This window comes from Podarcis liolepis (assembly GCF_965112155.1).
Source record: "Podarcis liolepis genome assembly, chromosome: 3".
Taxonomy (NCBI): domain Eukaryota; kingdom Metazoa; phylum Chordata; class Lepidosauria; order Squamata; family Lacertidae; genus Podarcis; species Podarcis liolepis.
The window spans coordinates 95,064,149-95,086,989 of NC_139557.1; the positions used below are offsets into that span (position 1 = coordinate 95,064,149).

At 42.9% G+C, this 22,841-nt stretch overlaps 1 protein-coding gene and 1 long non-coding RNA gene across 2 annotated transcripts in view; one reads left to right on the forward strand and one right to left on the reverse strand.

Moving 5' to 3' along the window:
- LOC310702742 (uncharacterized protein) overlaps window positions 1-22,841 on the forward strand; it is a 601,527-nt gene that overhangs the window by 183,769 nt on the left and 394,917 nt on the right. The gene's annotated exons all lie outside the window — the stretch shown is intronic.
- LOC310702990 overlaps window positions 21,692-22,841 on the reverse strand; it is a 98,305-nt gene continuing 97,155 nt past the window's right edge. Inside the window, exon 2 of the long non-coding RNA XR_014523870.1 lies at window positions 21,692-22,318. This is a non-coding gene — a long non-coding RNA (uncharacterized lncRNA). The remainder of the gene's footprint in view (window positions 22,319-22,841) is intronic.

The following is a 22,841-nucleotide window of genomic DNA, read 5'->3' on the forward strand; positions in this document are numbered from 1 at the left end:
ACCAGCAAGCAGGGCCTCTATCCCACCATACCGGCAGCCCTGGCTTCTAACCCTCTCAATATCTATCACCAAGCACCTCTGCCTGTATAGATTTGGATAGGTTTTAAAAATAAAATTGGTTGGCTTATGGGTTACATATATTTAGCAGAGTAAAAAAAAAACGTGGAAACTGCAGCTAACCTACCACTCATAGTCTTAGTCTTATCTCATTCACACTTCACTATCAGGGCTTAAAAACGTAAGATAAAATACCCTTGGTAAAGAAAGAAGGTTCTATATTTGCAGTTATGGGACGTGGGTGGTGCTGTTGTATAAACCACTGAGCCTAGGGCTTGCTGATTGGAAGGTTGGCAGTTCGAATCCCTGTGATGGGGTGAGCTCCCGTTGTTCGGTCCCTGCTCCTGCCAACCTAGCAGTTCGAAAGCACATTAAAGTGTGAGTAGATCAATAGGTACTGCTCCGGTGGGAAGGTAAATGGTGTTTCCGTGCGCTGCTCTGGTTTTGCCAGAAGCGACTTAGTCGTGCTGGCCACATGACCCAGAAAAACTGTCTGTGGACAAACGTCGTCTCCCTCGGCCCAGAGTCGTTTGTGACTGGACTTAACTGTCAGGGGTCCTTTGCCTTTACCTTTACTTGCAGTTACTTCACATTTAGAAGTATGGCTTTGGGTTCTAAGTCTACATGGTGAGAGGAGGTTTCATGGGGCAGCGAGAGAGAGAACAGGACAAAGGAGAGAAGCTTAGATGTTTAGTGGAAAACAACAAGGTGTATTTTCCTAGACTATCTGTTCATCCCAACCCTGTCCTCTACTGCCTGGGGACATGCAAGGATGCTTCCCCTCAACAGACTTAACCACACAGATGCCAGTCCAGTCCACTGGCTGCCATAAAATCAGAGTTTCTCTGCTTTGCCGCCTTGCCCTCCTCATGTAGAGAAGGATAATTGTGCTTTGCAATGAAGGCTTTATTTATAGGCCTTTTACATTACTCTACATTTTGAATCCTTTCTTTTTATCCTCTATTCTGAAAGCCCTTTAATTTTTAAAAAATGTGCCCATGGCTGGTTTTTACATCTCACAAGAGCACACTATACAATTGCTTACCGACACTTATATTTATTTAAAAGGAGACAGCCGTTAACACTACGTCATGAATTATTCTGCTCATGACCTTCAAATGTTTAAAACCTGGCAAACGTTTTTAAAGAACACAGCCACCTTTTCTGAAAAAACACAAAACAAGGCACCTGGTACGTGTTTCATGCAAGTAATGTAATTTTGCTTCCATGTCCCTTGCTTCCGTTATAGGCAGTTTGTGTTGCTTTATGAAGCCGTTCAGTTTCTTATGGGAAGTTCCCAAAACGTTTATTAGTGATGAAAATCTGTTTTATCTTTGTTTTACTGGTTTTTGTGATGTATCTCTGTTTTTATTATCCTGTTTTTATGGTTTTTATTGGGAGCGGATGGCACAATGGAGCTGCCCCACCCACCTAATCTCTCACATGAGGAAAGGCTTTGGCATTTGGGACTTTTTAGTTTAGAGAAAAGGTGTGTAAGAGTCAACAGGGTATAGGTTTATAGAATTATGCATGGCATGGAGAAAGGGAATGGAGTAAAGTTTTTCTCCCTCTCTCATGACACTAGAAATCATGAAAGTCCAATGAAACTGAGTGATGGAAGGTTCAGAGCAGATAAAAGGCTTTTCGTGTAGGGCATAGTTAAACTATGAAGCTTGCTCCCAGAGGAGGCAGTGATGGCCAACAATTTAGATGACTTCGGACTAGATAAATTCATGGAGGAGAAGGTTATCAATGGCTATGCTTTGTCTCCACAGTCCGAATCAGGACTTCCTCTGAATACCAGTTCCTGGAAGCCACAGGAAGTGAGAGAGCTCGTGCTTGGGTCCTGCTTGCATACCCTCCAAAATTTCCCCAATGAAAATAGGGACGTCCCATTCCATAATGATAACTTTAATTGTTTATACCCCACACATCTTTTGGGGTTGCCCCAGCACCCTGGGGAGCTTCCAATATATATAAAAACATAATAAAAATGAAACATTAAAAAAGTTTCCCCATACAGGATTAAGATAGCTTGGGGGTCGGATAACGCCTTACCCTCTAATGAAAATAGGGACAGGATATTCTAGGATCAAATCAGAAACTGGGATGGCTTCTCTAAATCAGGAACGTCCCTGGAAAATAGGGACACTTGAAGAGTCTGTGCTTGCAGGTTTCCCTCAGGTATCTGGTGGGCCACTGTGAGAACTAGGTGGGTCATTGGCCTGATCCAGCAAACTCTTCTTATGTTCTTTAGTTGCTGCTGTATACCTGGACAGAGAGGGGCAGGGGGAAGGTCATGGTGAGGTCAGCATATGGAAATGTGCCAGCAGGAGTGGCAGGCTTGTTCCGCCAGCATGTTTGCACCACACTGACCTCATCACTGCCTTACGTCTCCAATCTCCATCTCGGTACGTAGGAGTGACTCAGTCAGAGAGAGGTCAGGTGACATCAGCCTACTAGCCAAAGGTCAACGATGATGGGAGTTGTAGTCCAGGTAATGTGAGTAGTAGCTCATTATTTTTTACACTGACTAGTAGCGGATCTCCGGAATTTCAGGCAGGGAATACTTCCTAGCCTTACCTGGAGATGCCAGGGATTGAATTTAGGATCTTTTGCCTACCATGCTAATGTTCTACCACTGAACTACAGCTCCTTAGCGATGTAACTATCTAACTAGCCATCCAACAAGCTAACGAGCTAACTATTCCCCCCCCCTTTCTATATTTTCTCTACTGGGATCCTGTGTCACATTTATGTTCTTTTCTGCTCTATCATCACAGCTGCTGACTTCAATCCTATGGTTGCTCAGGGTCCACATTTGGCCTTATATTTGACCTGTTCTTTGGCCTATTTCATGCTTTTATACTCCACTATTTTAATTTTGTGATTCTAATCTCTGATGTATTTCACTATCCATACTCGCTCCAAAATACAGAACGTTTCCCCTGAGATTTGTTTGTGCCCCAATATTATAAGCACAATGTTGTTCAACTGTGAGAGAAAGCGCACGGTTTGTCCTTGCCAAAAGGACACACTTCATGCTTCTACTTCATCCATATCCCAGGAAACAATTCCTGAGTGATCATATGGTTATTTATTTGCATCTGTGAGAGACAATGAATCCTGGGTAAAAGTATGAATTCAGGGAACGTGTTCTCTGTGTACAGTTAATGGATGTGTGTCTTTTAGTGCTGTGGGACTTTGGGGAAAGGAAAGACAATTGAGATGACTTCATCTGAGTAGACAGAGGAGCAGAAGTTCAGAGGATGTAATGGGTTCTTTGGATCCCATTAGCCACACCTCCTTTGTTTAGAAAATAAACTGAAGCTGTGCAAATACTTTGCTGATCACAAAATCTGCTGGCAGAATTTTTGTGTCCTTAATTTTGTACAAAAGGGAAAACAAAAGCTGGCAAGAAGTGCAGTTGTGGATATTTTATGTCAAGCTCAATAAAATGAGCAAACATCAAGGCCTTTACTACACAAATAGCCCTATGTCAATTTGGTAGAATCCATAAGTTGTCCTCCTCAAAAAACCCCAATTCTTTAAACCAGACTTGGGCTGGACAGTCCTTCAAACAAAGGTCCTCACTATGTAAAGCAGGATCCATGTCTGTGATCCTTTCTTATATATTTTCAGAGGTTTAAAGCTGTAATCCTATGCCCACTTAGCTGGGTGTAAACACCGTTTATCTCAGTAGGGCTTGCTTCTGAATATAAATTACAATTTATAGTGGAATCCTTTGCACTAAACACAGTAATACTTAGTTCTGAATACACATGCTTAAGTTTGCATTGCCAGAAAGCTTTGACACTGAGATAAATGTCACGGGATGGGTAAAATAGCTTCTCAGAGAAGAAGCAAAGAAACTATTCACCAAAAGCTCCTTGCTTTTCTGTTAGCACTTCTGATCCAAGCTGAATCCAAAATGTGACTTCATGCAACACAGTGGCCTCTTCAAGAATGTGCTAAGTACAATATAAACTCAGGAGAATAAACAGTGACATAACAAGGGCTCAACAAACATTGAACAAGAGACACAAGCTTTTCTCTAAACATGTTGCATTGTTCTGTGTCCAATTAATTGATGTAAATTACATCATCAATTGAGCACAGATTATTCTGTACTCATGTACATGATACATACCAGTGGCATGCGGTGAAATTTTTCGTAGGGGAACATTTAGGGCCAGAGGCATCAGGTTGTGTGTGATGTCATGCCCATGAGAAGAAGAAGAAGAAGAAGAAGAAGAAGAAGAAGAAGAAGAAGAAGAAGAAGAATAGTAGTAGTAGTAGTAGTAGTAGTAGTAGTTTGGATTTGATATCCCGCTTTATCATTACCCTAAGGAGTCTCAAAGTGGCTAACAGTCTCCTTACCCTTCCTCCCCCACAACAAACACTCTGTGAGGTGAGTGGGGCTGAGAGACTTCAGAGAAGTGTGACTAGCCCAAGGTCACCCAGCAGCTGCATGTGGAAGAGCGGGGACACGAACCCAGTTCACCAGATTACGAGTCCACTGCTCTTAACCACTACACCACACTGGCTCTCTCCTCCTTCTCTAAGCTGGGCAGAAGCTTCTGACACGATGCTGGAGCTCTGCTGCCTTCTTCCTAAAGCTAGGCAGGCTTTGGGAAGGTGGCGGGAAGGAAACATTTAGGGGACTGGCCTAGTCCCCCTAGTCCAATGACCGCACACCACACACACACACACACACACACACACACACACACACACGAGTTGCATTTTTTAAAAACACATGTGGCAACTAAGGTCATATCTGCTCCACTGCTTTTTTCATGAAACAAGCTTCTAGAAAGTGTGTGTGTGTTACTAAAACTTAGTGCTAGTTTTAAGATGGAGACAGATTGTCCCCTGCCCACCCTGAGCTAAGGGTAGTGTTATCATAACAGTGTCAGCGCCATCATTTTTTTGGGGGGGGGGAGAGATGTCAGCAGCTTCAAGAAGAGGTCCTCTGTGGTCCTCTTTCCTTGGGTAGGTTCACCTCCTTGCCACCACGACCAGCCACGGTCATTTGACTAGTCTCTGCAGTGCTGAACCACTGTTATCAGGATCAAAATAGTTTTCCTTTTTTTGTAAGTGAAAAGGGCCTGAAGCCCTGCTTCTCCACCCCAGTGTTGAATGAAATGTTTGAAGGGTCCAAAGAAAAGGTAGAAAACGCTTTCTAATGAGAGGGATGAACAAGCAGGGAAGTGGTTAGTGTTGACTAACTTGCTCTTCCATAAATGCACAGTGCTGTGAATCCAGAACCAGATAGTGCTGTTCTACTATGTTCTGAGAAATAAAGGTGGCCCTACCATTAGGCAGAGAGATGTGATTTTCTCAAGGAACAGTTGCTGGGGGCAGGAAGCAGCAGTGAAGTACTAAAGGCCTGTGTCCAACACAGCAAGCCTGCTGCCCTCAGGTTCACAGTCCCATTGAAGCACGAGTCAACTGCCAACCAGTCAGCTTCCATACATGGAATGTGTGTGGGTGCCATCTTGGCCTTCACCAGGCTCAGACAGAAAAATAATGTATCAGGAATCCTGTACCTCCTCCACCTCTTCCCCTTCCCCCAGCCAGGGATCCTGCTTCATAGGAGGCAGAAAACCTCATAAATCACTAAACCCTTCCATTGGATCAGCCTCAGGCCTCTGCCTCTGCCACACACTCCTCAGAGCCCTGTCAGTTCCTGCCAGCCCTGTATACAGCATCCATGTTTGCTGGTGCTTCCTCCGGAACCACCTGTCTCTGTTCTTCTGCTACCTGCTGTATATAATGCCTTAGGACCTTCCCTCACAACTATTTGGGTAGATGGTGGCAGTACATGATCTTCTTTTCCTGAATGGTATTTTGCTCCATGGTGAGCTTCATGGATTCAGGTGGATAGGGAACTCATTCAGGAACCCATAGGGGGAGAAAAGCTTTCTACTCTTTCATTCAGTTCAGGGAATCCCTGTACATTTGGGATCATCATATTTGACTTTCAGAGACTTGTTCCTTTCATCTTATGTCAGATATGCACATGCACTGCAGACTTGTGAACGGTCCAAGTCATGCTCAGTTCCCAGACCAACCTGAGAAGGGCAGACTTTGTTTTTCAGACCTGTGGTGTGTGGCAGGGGGCTATTCCCAGAGCAAATACCCATCTGTTATAAGGTTGCTGCTCAGAGGCCACTGGAAATAGAAGAGGCTGGTGATGATGCAATTGGCTGTATTAAACAGAAGAGCTCAATTTCCTGCTTTGTTTATCTGGAATGATGCATGCAGACTGACCTCACCTTTGAGAACGAGAGAACGAGAGAGAGAGTTATTGGAAAGAACCTAATGCTGGAGCTGTTGTTTTATGGGTTTCTCCACTGGAACAGATCTAGGTCAGCTGAGCTCATTAACAAGAATTGGTCTGGACTCCGGAGCAGGTTCGTTAGAGCAAATGCAAGCTCTTGTTTATAATAAAACATGTGGGCCAAATTAGAATGTAAATAAACGGGTGACTCTCCAGAATCCCAGATAACACTTGCTGAGCAAGGGGTCAGGGCAGATGTAATCTAAAAATCTTTCTGCTGTGTGTAAATGATTATGTCATAGCATTTGTCTTTAATTACTAAACTCTTTCCAAAGGATTGACTCATAGCACGTTTCCTGGTTAACCACAAAAACTTGTACTACAAGATTTGTCATATAGATTCTTTCGTTCCCCCTACAGCATTGTTAAGTCTTGGCTCCTGTGAAAGAAAATCCTTGCTCCCTAGAAATACATTTGCAGTCATCTTTAATATTAGGGGTGGTAGAGGGGACGGGGAGCGGGGATTTCAGCAAAAGATCTGTTTATTTTTGACTCAGGGGGGAAGAGTCTTATATTTAATGATGACAGTGTTTCACTAAAGTACAGCTCATTAAACTCAATGTTCCCTATAAAACAAAGCAGAGAGCACCTTACTATATCTGCAGGAATGCTACATAAATATTAAGGGTGCTGACTATTTGGGAAGACTTCTGGGATGTTGGGCTTTTAAAATTACTTTTCTCGTTGGCGGGGTTGAAAGAGGGAGAATGCTACCAAAAATTTTGAGTTATTTATTTGTTAATAATAATGTTATATGTGTGTTGCAATAATGTTATATACTGCTGTTGCAAGAATGAAGGTTGTGATGGCAGAGGGTTAATGGATCCACGTATACAAAGTATGTCATTGGTTGGGGAAATTACAGGTAAATGATCCGCCGTGGCTCAGGAGTAGTTGAAAGGGAGGTACCTTTCTCTCCTCCCACCCAAAAAAGTTTCAACAGCATTGTTATATAATCTAGGTGACTGGGAAGGGGGGAAAGAACAAGCTGCAGTTGGATAAACAGAGGATTCATTTATTGCATTGATATCCCCTTTTTTCTCCACAGAGTTCAAGGTGGCATACTGTACATGGTTCTTCCGCTCCTCAGTTAATCCCCACAACACCCCTGTGAGGTAGGTTAGGCTGAGAGGCAGCGACTGGCCCAAGGTCACGCAGTGAGCTTCATGACCGAGTGGAGATTTGAACCCTGGTCTCCCTGATCCTAGTCCAACCCTCTGATTTAGAACTGAGTTTGGGGTCTAAGGCAGGGAAAGCCTTTTATGGTTTGCCACCCAAGGCCAAAAGGGAATGTGCCATCCCCACCCCACTTCTGCCACTGGAATACCCTCATCTCACCAAAAATGGGTGAGAGAGTGTTCCACAAAGCTTTGCCGCTCATCTTTTTTGCCCCAGGGGCCTGAATCTCAGCGAGAGGGGGGCATTCTGGTACTGTCAGTAATGGTGGGGTGGGCAGGGCACTGCCTCCTGCACTTCTGCTACCTGATGCAGCTGCTTCACTCCACCTCATGAGTGGGCTGGCTCTGATCTAGGAGTGCTGCTGGCTGTATCTCTAGGGACTGAGGGAGGGGCAGGAAATATGGCTGTTGGTCAGAGTGTTTAAGGGGTTCCTCTGATGATGCTTAACCTGTACATTAGTAAATAAATGCAATGACTACAAAATGCCAACAACTGCACAATCCTATATGTGTCTAGTCTAGTTAAAAACAAACCACACTGATTTCACTGGGACTTACTCCATGAATATGGGACATGGGTGGCGCTGTGGTCTAAACCACTGGGTCTCTTGGGCTTGCTGATCAGAAGGTTGGAGGTTCGAATCCCAGGGTGAGCTCCCGTTGCTCTGTCCCAGCTCCTGCCAACCTAGCAGTTCGAAAGCACGTCAGTGAAAGTAGATAAATAGGTACCGCTGTGGCGGGAAGGTAAATGGCGTTTCTGTGTGCTCTGGTTTCCGTCACAGTGTTCTGTTGCACCAGAAGTGGTTTAGTCATGCTGGCCACACGACCCAGAAAGCTGTCTGTGGACTCACTTGGTCTGAAAGCGAGATGAGCGCCACAACCCCATAGTCGCCTTTGACTGGACTTAACCATCCAGAGGTCCTTTACCTTTACCTTACTCCATGAAACTTGGTACAGGCTTGCAGCCACATCATCCAGTGACCTACTTCTCAAAGAAACCACGCCTAGGTTATCTTTGCATCCCTAGAATGTCTTGCTGCTTAGACAGGTGGCAATGTCCTGATATGTATTGGGATAGGACAAAACTGATGGAAATGAAGCTTCTGAAAATTGGTGTGTGATACCATAGACTGTACCTGGTCTAGCTGGGCTATGTTTTTTTAAAAAATATTTTGAGACACTTTTAGAACCGTGGAGGGAAAAGGAAGCTACAAAGATGCGAAAAGAATGAATGGGATAAAAGTCCACTATACTGTAGCCACACCTGTGCACTCACAGGAAGTTGCTTTATACCAGCTCAGGTTATTTGTCTAAGTCTCTAATCTGCCAGCTGCTTGCCTTTGAGCACCTGGGTACATTCCGAATCCTCCTCCTTCCTCAATCAGTCTCTGCTCATCGGCTCACGGATGAGTGGGCGAAGCATTGAAGGAGTCCTGCTTGAGGTCAGGGCCGCCTTTACCTAGGGGTGCAAGAGGTGCGGGGCACCCGGGTGCCGAATTCCGGAAGGCGCCAAATGTATACCTACTGTATACCGGTCCTTCTCAATTGGCGGCAGTGAAAAGCAATGGAGCGAAAGTCCCCGTCCCCTTCCTCTGTTGCTCTGTTACTCCCTATTGCCAAATATTCCTTTAAAAAAAAAAATCATTGTTATTGTTTTTCCAATAAAAACAGCCAGTCAACATATCCACATCATAATCTAATTAAAAACAATAAACTAAAATTAAAAAACAACACAACCAGTTAATTTGAGGGCGGCTAAACTAAATTTGAGGGCGCTGGGTGGATCTTTGGCCCTGCTTGAGGTAAATTGTCTGGCTGCAATGACACATGTGGAAGGATGCCATATCTGACAAGGAACGTGAAGATTTTGCTTGGCTCCAATAGGAAGGGAGGCAGTATATGCTTTCCTGGGAACCACATGTGTTGAGAGGACACTTAGGTCCTTCTTCGACCTGACTGACCTCTGGGAGAACACAGTGCTGGACCAGATGGGTCTGTGGCTTGCCCCAGCAAGACTCTCCTTGTCTTCTGTGTGCAAACATGCTACGGGAACCAGAATTCACCTATTACCTACAGCACTTGCAAGGGGGGGGGATGAGCGAATCATACCTCTTCTGGCTTTAGCTCTGGAAACAATTCCAGTGCAACCTCTCTGTAATTGGCCAAATCCTTCCACCTGCATCACTGGGATTCCCAGGGTAGTCTGAACTGCGCATAAGGCAGTTGGGATTTTCCTGCAGACAACAAGGAGCATCCAGAACCAGGGAATGTAAAAAACACAAGAAATCCATTCTTTCGTTCAGGAGAGGTGGGCATTAGCAGAGCTTAAGGTTGCATCAACCAAACTCTTCATTTTCAACATGTATCGGCTTCAGGGTAGCTGAAGTCTGAATCAAAAGATACCATTGGCCATTAGTAATTGTTTGGCACTAATGTGTAATGCAGTGCAGATCTCTTCTATCTGTGGCAGCTTTCACCTTTTCCATAAGCCTGTCGGGTCCAAGATTTACAAGCTAATTAGCTGGAGATGACGATATGTAGATGATGCCCGCTGCCCCATGCTTTGCCTTTTTGGTGTATGTAATAACTCAACCCTCTTAGGGATTATGCTCTTAAGCTGTCTGAAGGCAGGTTATCTGTTGAAATACTTATCCTTTTATGAGGGTGAATCCAGAGTGCATTGTGTAATGTATAATAAAATTGAGGGGGGCGGGGGGAGAGAAGAAAGAGAGGAAAAGATAACACAGTAAAATCAGCTCCAATGACTTCACCATTCAGTAATGGCTCCTACCAAATAACAGCCCCGTAGTTTTATCTTTCAAAAACCAAGATTGTGTTAATGCTCTAAAATTAAATCTCTTGTGAAGTTATCTGGAATTTCTCAACAAGTTTAAAAGGGGGATTATTTTTTCATCCGAGGTCATGCCTCAAGAATTTGTAGGAATTCCGCCTGGAAAGAAATAATCAGTGGAAACTGGCAGTCAAAGCTAATTTATACTACTCTTCCAGATAAAAATTCCTTCCGTCTTAGACCTGCATTTAAAAAAGAAAGAAAGGGAAAGAAAAGAAAGAAAAGATTATTATCACTCATGAGAGAATACATCAGTGAAAAAATATATAGAAAGGAATGACTTAAGGGGAGTCTTCGCTACATCTGTAGCATTGTTAAAAAAAATCATTTTGAAATGCTTGAGTAATGAACGAATGGTAAGAAATGTGGGTGTGAGGGAATGAACATTCAGTGCTGCGATATACTGTAAAATAAGACTCACCAACAGATTTAGGGCCATGAAGTACAGTGATTATTTGAGTCTGCCTGAGTGCTGAAAGTGTGTTTGTCTTGCTACGTATGTTTTAAAATTTCCCACAGCTCAGAGCACGCATATTTTACTTTTTCGCATGGGGCTGGTTCATACATCAACTGATGTGTGCATATAACAGTGCTGCTCTAACACCTGAAAGTCTTGCATCGTGTGTGTGGTTCAGCACTTTTTTTTCTGGGGGTACTCAAGGGCACACAGTACCAGCACCTTTTTTTCCTACCTACAAGAAAAACAGTGTGTGTGTCTGACTGTGAACTGCTCTGCTGGCCAATTTTGTCATAGGATGAGGATATAAATTAGTTTAATGAATGAAAATGATACAAAGATGGACTCTGTGGAAATACATCTTGTTTGAAATGCAACATATTATGGAATTCAAGTCGCTGCTTACTTGGGCTAGAAGACAATTATATTCCAGCTGCCTGAGACCCAAACTACAAGCAATTTGTGCATTTTTTGAAAAACCCGGAAAAACACTTCAGAGGCGGGGCAGGGGAAAGCAGCGGCTTCTAGCTGTTTTCCCAGTCAAAATTCTTCCCCTGGTAGGGTTGCATTTGTGCATTTATTTCATAAATAAATTGCTTCCCATGGAACATCCAAAAGCAATTTAACAATAAAAACATCAACAATAAAATTCATATACACACACTTGCTAGGCTGATGCAGATGAATGCTGCAACTGCAGGGATAAAAAAATATCCACATAAAGACTTGTGGGACAAGAAAGGTCTTTCATACATTCCAAAAGACAACGGAGATGGTACATTTCTGACATGTGATGAGGAGTTCCCAAGGGCAGGTGCCATCACACTAAAGACCAAATTCCTGCATCATAATGAATGGACTTCCTAGTGAGATGGTATCTGTGGAAAGTCTTCAGCACTAGCCCCCTGAACTTAGCCAGGCAGGTAATTGGTGGCCAGAGAAAGCAGTGGTTTTCAGCAGTACCCATATCTTTTCTGCGCACTGGGTGAAAACTGGGGTGTTTGAGGAATTCATTATTTTTGAATCCTGATATGAACTGGCCCCCTCTTGGAAGTCTATATTTGTCTGGAGAGCACTGCTACCCTCCAAATGTCACACCGAATTTTGTGATACAGTTCTCGGCTCTCCTCCCAACCCCTAAAAAAGTTTAAAAATGAATATATGAAATTGTGTGTTTTCGGATCTATTTAAGAAATGTGTATTGTTAAAAAATACATTTAAAATTCTGTATTTATCATTAAAATACAACTCATTGTATGGTTTTTTTAATTAAAAAACCCCCACCATAGGATAATTAAGGCAGAAATGGGGTGCGGCGGGCTTCATTATGAATGAATGTTAGTCATGCAAAACCTGACAGGGATCAGAAACACATCTATCCATCACCAGTAAAAACACAGGCTGGAGAGACAATTGAGCATTGCAAGATTGTTTGGGCCTAAAAAAAGCTCCCTTCTATTTGCTACTGTCTCTCCCACATGCCTGGTTGCTGGAATTTGTGATATATCTGTCCTCTCCCTCACTCCTGCCAGGATTCCATATTGTATTTTTGATACAAGTCTAATACTAGGAGCTTAGAGAGTAGGTAATTCTTTAGGAGTGAAAACAGAAGACAGATTTGCTTCCAAATGTGAGCTCATTCCTAGGTCACCACTGAGAGTGGAGAGGAGCAGGCTCCAAAATAAACAACTCAAACATATCCCCCCCCTTTTTTTGTTATAGGGTTCCCCACTTCGGATGAAGGAAGCCTTGCCTGCTCAGGTCAGCAATTTGCAAACTTCCCCTGGCGAGTCTTTTCAGAGGGTGCATTTAGATGGCACACCCGTTTTGTGGTGCTTATCCCTAAGAAGGAGACTCACGCCAGCTCCCTCTATAAATTCACATCCTGTAGCTATCTGGGAAAGAAAACAACCGCTACGAACAATCCATTCTAGCAAAGTTGTTAACTCGAGTGGGCCAGATAAGGCTTTCTCGATGCCAAGATCTTTAATTTGGTTGTAATTTAGGATTCTGTGACATGGTTATTAACTAATGGATGAACTATGCACACATTCCCTGCCCCTAGGCTTCTCTTTAAACAATTAAGTAAAAGAAAACAGAGTAATTATATGCTCCCCCCCCCCGCCCCAGTCAAATGTATTTTTGCTGCTTTCTACCATCGTCTTTGGCACTGTGGGGGGACGTGGGTGGCACTGTGGGTTAAACCACAGAGCCTAGGACTTGCTGATCAGAAGGTTGGCGGTTCGAATCCCCGCGACGGGGTGAGCTCCCGTTGCTCGGTCCCTGCTCCTGCCAACCTAGCAGTTCAAAAGCACATCAAAGTGCAAGTAGATAAATAGGTACCTCCAGCGGGAAGGTAAACGGCATTTCCGTGCGCTGCTCTGGTTCACAAGAAGCGGCTTAGTTATGCTGGCCACATGACCCGGAAGCTGTACGCCGGCTCCCTCGGCCAATAAAGTGAGATGAGCGCTGCAACCCCAGAGTCGGTCACGACTGGACCTAATGGTCAGGGGTCCCTTTACCCTTTACCTTACCATCGTCTTTATAAAATTTTGCTGGGTTTCCTTTACACCAGTATTGGCTATAGACCTGCCCAGTGATATCCCTGACACTGTTTAGTGGAAGGGGACAAACCTAGACTTGCTGAACGTTGGGCAGGTCTTTCTTTTAAATGCATTTATCTATTGCATTTCTATCCCATCTTTCTTCTCTGAAACATAGGGTGGCATACATGGTCTTTCCCATATTATCCTTACAACCACCCTGGGAAGTAGGTTCAGGTAAGAGAGAATGATTTGTCAGTGGAGCTTTCAACAAGGGTTCTCACCAGTCCTACTCTAACATGCTGATAACCTGCACCATGCACTCTCTTTTGAAATTGAGGCCATGGTGAGTGCCAAACCTCTGAAGAAGCAAGAATAATTCAAAGAGAGCTTTTCTGATATTTTCCTTTTCTTTTCTTCACCTGCTTTTGCATCATTTCTCCAAATATTATCCACCATATCTGGGGTTTTCTTCTCCTTTGGGGACAAAAAATGGATGGGGAATATGTGAATCTCCAGATTTTGCTGGACTCTAATGGTTAGGGATGATGGGAGTTGTTCAACAACATTTGGAGGACCACGGAGTCCCCATCCTTGACACAGGTCTATCTATGAAGGCAGACAGTTTATTTAAACATGTTTTTAGGGGGTCAGTGGGTGGGTTTAATAATTTGTGTAAACTCATTTGCAAGGCTGCTTTTTAAGGAACAAACAGTGCACAGTTCAAACACGAGTTAATTCTGTTTTTACTGCATCTTCTGGCAAATGGGAAAGTTTTAAATGAAGACAGCTCTGGGCCAATGAATCAAGACATAACTTTTTTCCCCTTTCAAACCAGACTGGCAATTGAGAAATAACTAACATGTCATGTGGATGTGAACAAAAGCTGAGAGAGAGAGAGAGAGAGAGAGAAATGTTGGCAAAGAGCATTCTTTTGAAGCATCTCTTTCATATGTACTTTACTAGAACCTTTTTTTAAAAAATACACACACACACACCAAATAGAAATGACCCTCTTGTCATTTATTCATTCATGGCCACGGAACTCCAACTCTCCATAAAACTCCACTCATGCAAGTAGGAATTTGTCCACGTATTTATTTAGGGGCTGATGTTTTATGAATCCTACCCTCTCTGAGTAGCTTTTCCTAAGAATAAAAATGGGCAATATGAGTAGTTTGTCTTGGTCACTTCATACCCTCAGGAAACATATCTCCAGGAAAGGACAGGTAGGTGCCAAGGCAAATAGAGAGAGTGGCAACTCTAAAAGGGAGCCGGAGAGAGAAATTTGTTTTATTACCACAATTTTCAACCCTTTTCTGTTTTCACATCTTGTATGAGCATTTGGATGCTTTACAATATGCAACATTTAAGTGGATTGGTGGATTTTTTTTAGTGGAACATTTAAGTACAGCCCATCAACAGGAGGATTTTGGAATTAAGTCACTGCCAAACCTGTCACAGCTGCATGAAGAGTCCTCCCTCCCACCTCAACTTTTTGTCACAACTGCTTCAGCACATGTGTGTGTGAGGAACAGGTTTGTCGCGCGGCCAGCCAGCTTGCCAAACGCAAACACAGCCAAGCTTGAGGGTAGCAGTGTTCTGTCAGAGAAGCTGACAGGGTAACAAACTTCCTGATTTCCTGGCATGGAAGAAAAATGACTATATATTATTTCCCAGAAGAATTTAGTGATGCTGACGGGGGGCGGCGGCAAGTTATTTGCTGATTTAGGCACAGGTGCCGATCATTTTAGTAACATGATGCTTTCCTTTACACCTTTTAATTTTTTTAAATATTTATTTTTGTTGTGTTTCATTACATATTGAAAGGAGAGAAAAGACAAGCTAAACACTCCCCCACAAAATCTGAAGAGGTAGTTCAAGATGTCAATATGGAGGAAGACATTAACACGGCGATATACGTGAATTATGGAATGCACTGTTTCTCCTGTAGAGTCTTTGCTTGTATGCTGGATAAATGGCCATGAGTCCACCATTGAAGTTTCTCTGCTTCTCTCTCTCTCTCCATTTTGCTTTCTAGTCATGCAAAGTTTCTGTGTCAGTTTGTGTCTTACACCCTTATGTGCTTGCTCAGTCCCCTTGTCGTGTGAAACAGGAACAAAAAATGCCACGTAAGGCCATGTTGAAGGCAAAAATGTAAATAAATAAAAGAGTAACAATAGGAATAATAATTACATACTGGTTATATCAGTTGAAGGCCATATTTAAAGCACTCATATCAGTTTAACAGGCATAGCTTCTGCAACGAATAATGGAAACTAGTGTGTTAAGGCTGCTAACCTCACAGAACTTCAACTCCCAGTGTCCTCAACAAACTACAGATACGAAGGATTCTCCACAACTGCTAAAGTGGTATAAGAATGTTTTTTAATGCTGGCCCAGGGAAGAAGACTTGAGCTCTTCCCCCTCCTTCCAGCTTGTGTCTGCAACTCACACCGTCCAGCTAAACTTTGCTGCTATTTGGTGGCGGCAACCTGGGGTTCCCAGATCTGATGCTGAACATCTAATTCCATCCACTCTGTATGGTTTTAGCTATTATTCTGAATCAATTTTTACCAAATAACGTATTTTTAACAGTGCCGGGTAGATGGTTCTAAAGCAACCAGTAAACAGGCAAGCCGAATCCTCTTCAGAAGAATTTACAACGAAGCCATACTTTTTGCCAAGTTGTGCCCAACAGCATTTTAACTCTTAAACCTAAACCTACTAGAAAACACACATAAATCAAACAGGCACCACCACCCTATTATAGACTTCCCTTTGCTATAAAGGGGAAAAAGTGATATCATGATGAGGTTCCTGTGCATGAATGAAGAGCATTGAAACAGCCCCATGTGAAAGCGCAGGGGCTGGTGGTTCCACATGACATCACAGCAAAGATACAAGACAGATTTCTTGTTGATACAACCACTATTTAGTTTCAGTTGTGTGAGGTATCAGGCAACTTTTTAGGCTTGCCTCATGGATGTTAAAAAAATGTTTACCTTTTTCCAGGCAATTACTTCATGACTTCATGTAAGAAAAATGACTTCATATATAAGGAGTGAACACGCATTAAGCTGATTGACACCTTGGTTACAAAAACGCCGATTCAAAATAAGACATTACTGAAAGACGTGACCTTTGGGGAGTGATGTGAAATATTAATAATAAGCATTTCTGTACTGTGTGTCTCTTAGGAACAAAGGAAGCGGCCTTATACCGAGACAGACCATCTAGGTTACTATTATCAGGAGTGAGCAGACTTCAGGCCTGTGTTGTGCTAGAACCCCAAGATTCACTAATAGGCCCCAGGAGCAAGAAATATATGCTAAGAATTAAAGATGGTGCATCTGTGCAAGGAGCAACAGGAATGAGCTGAGTTCACAGTTGCAGGTCAAGGGCCATAGCTCAGTGGCAGAGAGTCTGCCTTGCAATCAGAAGGTCCCAGGTTCATTCCCGGTCAACTCCAGGTAGGGTTGGGAGAGCCTCCTGCCTGGAATCCTGGACAGCTGCTGCCAGTCAATGTAAATAACAAAGAGCCTTTCTCTGATCACAAAACTCAAGGTTGCATGTGCAGGTTCCACAGGGGGGTCCTGTCCAGGCACTGACCCCACCTAGACCTGTTTGGCTTCAGCAAAGTGGCTGCTTAATGTGGCCGCCCAGGTGAAGCTCTAAAAAGGTCTGCCAAGACCCTCAGCAATTTTCAAGAGGTCTGCTGGGAAAAAGTTTGGGAGCCACTGTACTAGACCATAGCTAGAAGTTTCTCTAATGAACATTTGTTTTACCTGAAGCCACTAGTGTATAGGTTGGTTTTCCTTTAGATTTGATACATAAGATTCCAGGTAGAGATGAGATAGCCATGTAATTCTGAGTAATTTAGCATTGCCTGCAAAAATGTTTCATGCTCTGCATGATTGGAAATTTGAGGAAAATGAAGTAATGCCCACCTGAATTTGGAAAGTTGCACTCTAACTTTGAAACTTGAGATACCTTATTAAGGAAGGCTCAGGAGGCATTTTTGCTCTTCCATGAGCACAACACCGTACAGTTACATTCTCAGGCATACGGACATTGAAAGGGGATTTTACAGTGGTTCCCAGAAAAGCAAAATATTTGCCATGTTTGCTTTTCTGTATCTCTCTACCAGGTCAGTAAGTCCCACCATAATCAATAAGGATAACTCTCAAGTAAATATTCCAATTTGGGTAGAATGAAACCCACTGAACTGAGTGGGATTTGCTCCTAAGAAAACCTGCATAGTTGAATACAGCCATGGCTCAACTACTCAAAGCTTGTGTATGTTATTTTGAGGGCAAGCTAAGTAAAAATATAAGATAATTACTTTACTGAATTTTTAAATATTTACTTTCAGATTTCTAAAGTTCTGTATAGGTGTTCTAAGTGCGGATTGCCTCAGTGAGATCATGGTGACAACCATTTACCAAGTGATAATTTGCCTTCTGGGCATACAAGCGCACAGGAAACCATTAGTGTGGAGACACTGAGGAGCTAGAATGCTCCTCAGCGGTGGCAGAACCACCATCATGTGTAGGCGATGTGGTTAAATAACCACACCACTTGGTAAACTCTCATCTGAATTCACCCAGAGCCTTGTGGAAACCTGCTGATTGAATCGAATTGTCATCTCAAGAGGAAGAAAAATATTCTAGTGGCTGCATTTGAGGAAACTCCAGACAGATCCAGCAACGCCTACTGGCGGGCCACATAGGAGCCTGTAAGGAAAGTATTGCGACTAAGTTTTATTTTAGGTTCAGAAGTGGGGGGAAACTTGAAGCTTCATAACATACAGCAGCGCCATTCAGGATCTGCCAAGGTTTCCATTATGAACAGCAACTTTCAGGAGCTTATAACCTAGTTGTAAAAAAATTGTTTTGGGATCAAATATGAAATAATACTGTCTCCACGTCGTATTTGTTCCATCTCGATTTTCTTATTCTTTCTATTCGGAAGGGAGGGGAGCGAGGGAAAGTTGAATTAAGGGTAATAAAAAGAGACAAAATAAATTAGGATCAGATGCCGTCTGATTGGTCTACTGCTTTCAGTCCTCTGAACAGGGCACATGCTGAAGATTTGCTTTTGAAGCACATATAGCAGGCCTTATCTTCAGGTCTGAGACAGTAAAAGGTAAAGGTAAAGGGACCCCTGACCATTAGGTCCAGTTGCGGACGACTCTGGGGTTGCACACTCATCTCACTCTATAGGCTGAGGGATCCAGTGTTTGTCCGCAGACAGCTTCCGGGTCATGTGGCCAGCATGACTAAGCTGCTTCTGGCAAACCAAAGCAGCACACAGAAATGCTGTTTACCTTACCGACGGAGCGCTACCTACTTATCTACTTGCACTTGACGTGCTTTCGAACTGCTAGGTGGGCAGGAGCTGGGACTGAGCAACGGGAGCTCACCCCATTGCGGGGATTTGAACTGCCAACCTTCTGATTGGCAGTAGACCTTTGAAAATGAAATAGGAGTGGAGGAAAAAGTTATGGAGGATAAGGGATAGGGAACAAATTCATTCAGCTTTCATTTTAATGCAAGCGTACCAAATTTAAACCAATACACTGTAAAAGCAGCAGCAGCAGCAACAACAACAACAATCCAAAACATAGCTCTGCTCCAAGCAAAGAATGCATACAAAAAGGCATATATTAATAAAAGGATGCTCAATAATGTGTATGTTAAGGAAAACAACGTACTGAAACATATTCAATTAGTGGAAAATTGTTTGCAAAAATCCATATTTGAAGCAAAATTGCATGCAAAAATGGGTATATCGGGAGAAGCATGCACGTACAGTTGCAAATATATTGCAGAAGTGGGGGAAACCAAGCTTAAGATTGAAAATTGAGAAATTGAGAAAAACCCAAAACAACAGATTCATCCATCTTTAGTCTGGATAGAATATCTGGTTGTGTTTCTCACTCCCATTGTGTCCTCTTAGCAAACCAATGCAGCAGGCTACGCTGTGAGGTATTGACTCATCCAAGGTTTCCCAGGAAATTTCATGAATGAGTGGAGATTTGAAACTTAAGTCTTCCCATTTCTTAGCCAACATTTTAAACCATTGCTTTCATGTTGAACTTTCCTAGGGTGCCCCTACGATACCTTAATTGTCCAAGCAGGGATAAGAATCCTAGAATCTCGCTCTCCTACGGATTGAATGTGCTCATTGCTGGGAGAGGCTAGTGGACAAACAGACCTTTTTTATTATAGTTGGGAAGTGCCTACTTCTATGTACTACATCAGCCACTGTACACTTGTTCAGTCCATTTTTATTATGAGATGGCAGTTCAGCAGCAAGTTCCTGCAGCAGCAACAGAGTCTTTCTGTAGATTTTCTGTAATCAGAGCCACCCATTTTACACAAGCAGGCCATCAGGGGCTTCTCTGAAACACTGGTTCCCATTTGAAATTTAACTCAATATACCTCACTTTTAAAATACAACACTATCGTGAGTGAAAGAGGTGCTTTAATATTCTTCCTATTGTGGCGCTGGCCAAGAAGAAGATCCTCCCTTGTATCTGTTCTGCTGGGGATGAGAAATATCACAATTAGATAGGTGAAGAACATAGAATGCAACAATTTACCCAATTTTTGTGATGGAATGGTTGAGACTGTGTGCATGCATGAATGTGCCCATTTGCATCTACTTATCCTGCAAGCGCAAACTGTGAAAGGCGATTTGGAAATGTGCGTTTTTGCAAAATCCATAAAGTGATGTCAGAGGTTCTGAGATGCTCTCTGGTTTCCAGAGTGGACAGGCAATGGAAAATATGCCTGAAATCAGCGGTGAAAGATGCAATTTCAGTTAAGCCAGCTGGGCAGATTCTGCTGTCTTCTGCCCTGCATCTTCCTGTGTAATGGTTTGATTAGGTTGACTTATTACTTCATAATTTGAACGAACAACCTGAAAAATGAGTTTTCAATATGAAAAGCAAGAGCCATTTATGAATTACCTACAGCGATCATAACAAATGCGGTAATGTAGCCCTGACGACAAGATCACAAGTTCTTCCCTACCATATGAAGAAGATTAGAGATGGCAATAGTCTGGCATTAATCAAAGACACTTTCAGAACATTTGTTTTCACAGCAAGGAAAAGCTTGCCATTCTCAAGGCAGCCCAGCCAGCCCTTTAGAAGCTTTCATATTTTGCTTACAGAAGCATCCTCTTTCTTCTTTCTTTAAAAAAAGAAAAAATGAACCGGGAAAGAGCCAAGGATGATTTCATGAGGCATTTACAGAAGGTTTGCCTATCATCTTTTCTTTTTCACTTTTTGTCAGCACAAATGTGTTTTGGCCTTTGGAATAATTCTGATATCATCGTTGTATCATCAACACGGCTCCGACTTCTGGAGGTAAGTCAACACTCAGTTATGTAACACAAACAGAGTACCTTGTTAAAAAAAATTCCCTACGTGGTGAACCCATCGTACCATCCTGCTTTGGTTGAAATAAGTTCAAAAACTAGACCAAGACAAACAACATTTGGCTAGCTAATGGGGCACAAGAGGGGTCTGCTCAATATTTTGAGCTGCCAGCCATGCTCTGTTCCAGGATACTCCATTCCAACCCCAATCCCAGTGGGGTGTAGGGCTGAGGAGTGAGTTAAGAGAGACAGTGTGATGCTGGGATGCTGGACTAAGACCTGGGAGACCGGGGGTGAAATCCCCACTTGGCCATGAAGCTCCCTGGTGACCTTGGGCCAGCCATTGCCTCTCAGCCTTACCAAGAATGAAATGGAGAAGCAGGAGAACTGTGCATGCCACCTTAAGCTCCTTCAAGGAAAAGGTGAGATATATATGTAAAAATAAGTAACAAAAAAGCCTGTCCTCTACTTTCCTTCAGTCAATGAGTGTTCCAGGCCCACAGAGCTATTTTGTAGGGTTTTAACCAGTGCTATTTTTCTCGAAACTCACCAGGAACACCTTCCTCGTTCTCTTAGAATGGCAATGGTGCCCACCTGAGAGGTGCCAGAACTGAGTTCTTCTGAGTTCCAGCTGAAAAAAAAGCCCTGGTTTTAACTCCATAGGTCCCCCCTCCCCCAAAAAAACCTCCAGATGTTTTGCCCTGCATGTCCTGGAGCTTAGCCTGCCAGTTCCTCTCTATTGTACAATTTAGGGTTGCCATACGTAAGGATTTTCATTGATATTTCAGGGTGGAAATTGCAGAAATGTCTGGGAAAATCCGGACGTATAGTAGCCCATGTTGGAAGAGGTCAAAGAAAATAAAAAATAGCTCAAAAACTCATTTTATTTTATTGAGATTTTGCCAGAAAAGCTCAACAAGTTTGCCAAAAAAAGTGTTCAACAACTATCTGGATTTTCAATTTTTGAAATATGGCAACCCTATTGTCCGTGGAGAGTGCCATATTGGTTACAGAAGGACAGAAACGCAGATATACCCCGTCCCCTCTTCTGCCTCCCTTTTCCTCACATCTCTTCTTCCACATCTCTTTCTCTACATATTAATGCATAGAATTCACTGCTACAAGATATGATGGTAACCATTAGCTTAAAAGGGGATTAGAGAAATTCACGGAGGATAATGACTAACAGTCATGGTGGCTAGGCTTTATGGGACCTGTGGATTCACAGACTGCATGCTAACACCAGTTGCTGGCAAGGATAGGGGAGTGGGCCGTTGCCATCGTGCCTGGCCTGCTGGCTTCCAAGAGGCTGGCCTCCTTAGCTGGTGCTTGGTAAATTAATAAATATGAGGTAAATCAATAAATACAAGGGAGTAAGTCACCCACGTAGGCAGTTCACAGTGTCTTCATGAATTTTGTAATGTTAAAGTTCATACTCTTATTTTGACCTGTTCTTTTTGTAAATCGGTTTATGGCTGATTCATTGTACAGTGGTACCTCAGGTTAAGTACTTACGGTAATTCATTCTGGAGGTCTATTCTTAACCTGAAGCACCACTTTAGCTAATGGGGCCTCCTGCTGCCGCTGCACCACCGGAGCACCATTTCTGTTCTCATTCTGAAGCAAAGTTCTTAACCCAAGGTACTGTTTCTGGGTTAGCAGAGTCTTTAACCTGAAGCGTATGTAACCTGAGGTACCACTGTAGTGTCTAAACACCTTTGCAGTTGTAATTTGCATCATAGCCTACCCTGTAATCTTAACCATGAAGGACAAGTTAGAAATATACTAAATAAATACTGACTTGATGTTGTTTGTTTTAACTGCATCTCTTGAGGGTAGTTCAAACTGATAGAAACCCCCCACCCCACCCCACTTTAATAAATCAATTAGCTCAAGCACATCCAGTCTTTTTCATACATCTCTCGCTTCAATCCACAAATCCAGCTCTCTCCCCATCCTTTTCCTTCCCTGAATGAAGTTATTAAAGGATCCAAGGTCTATTTCCGTTCTTTCTTTTAAA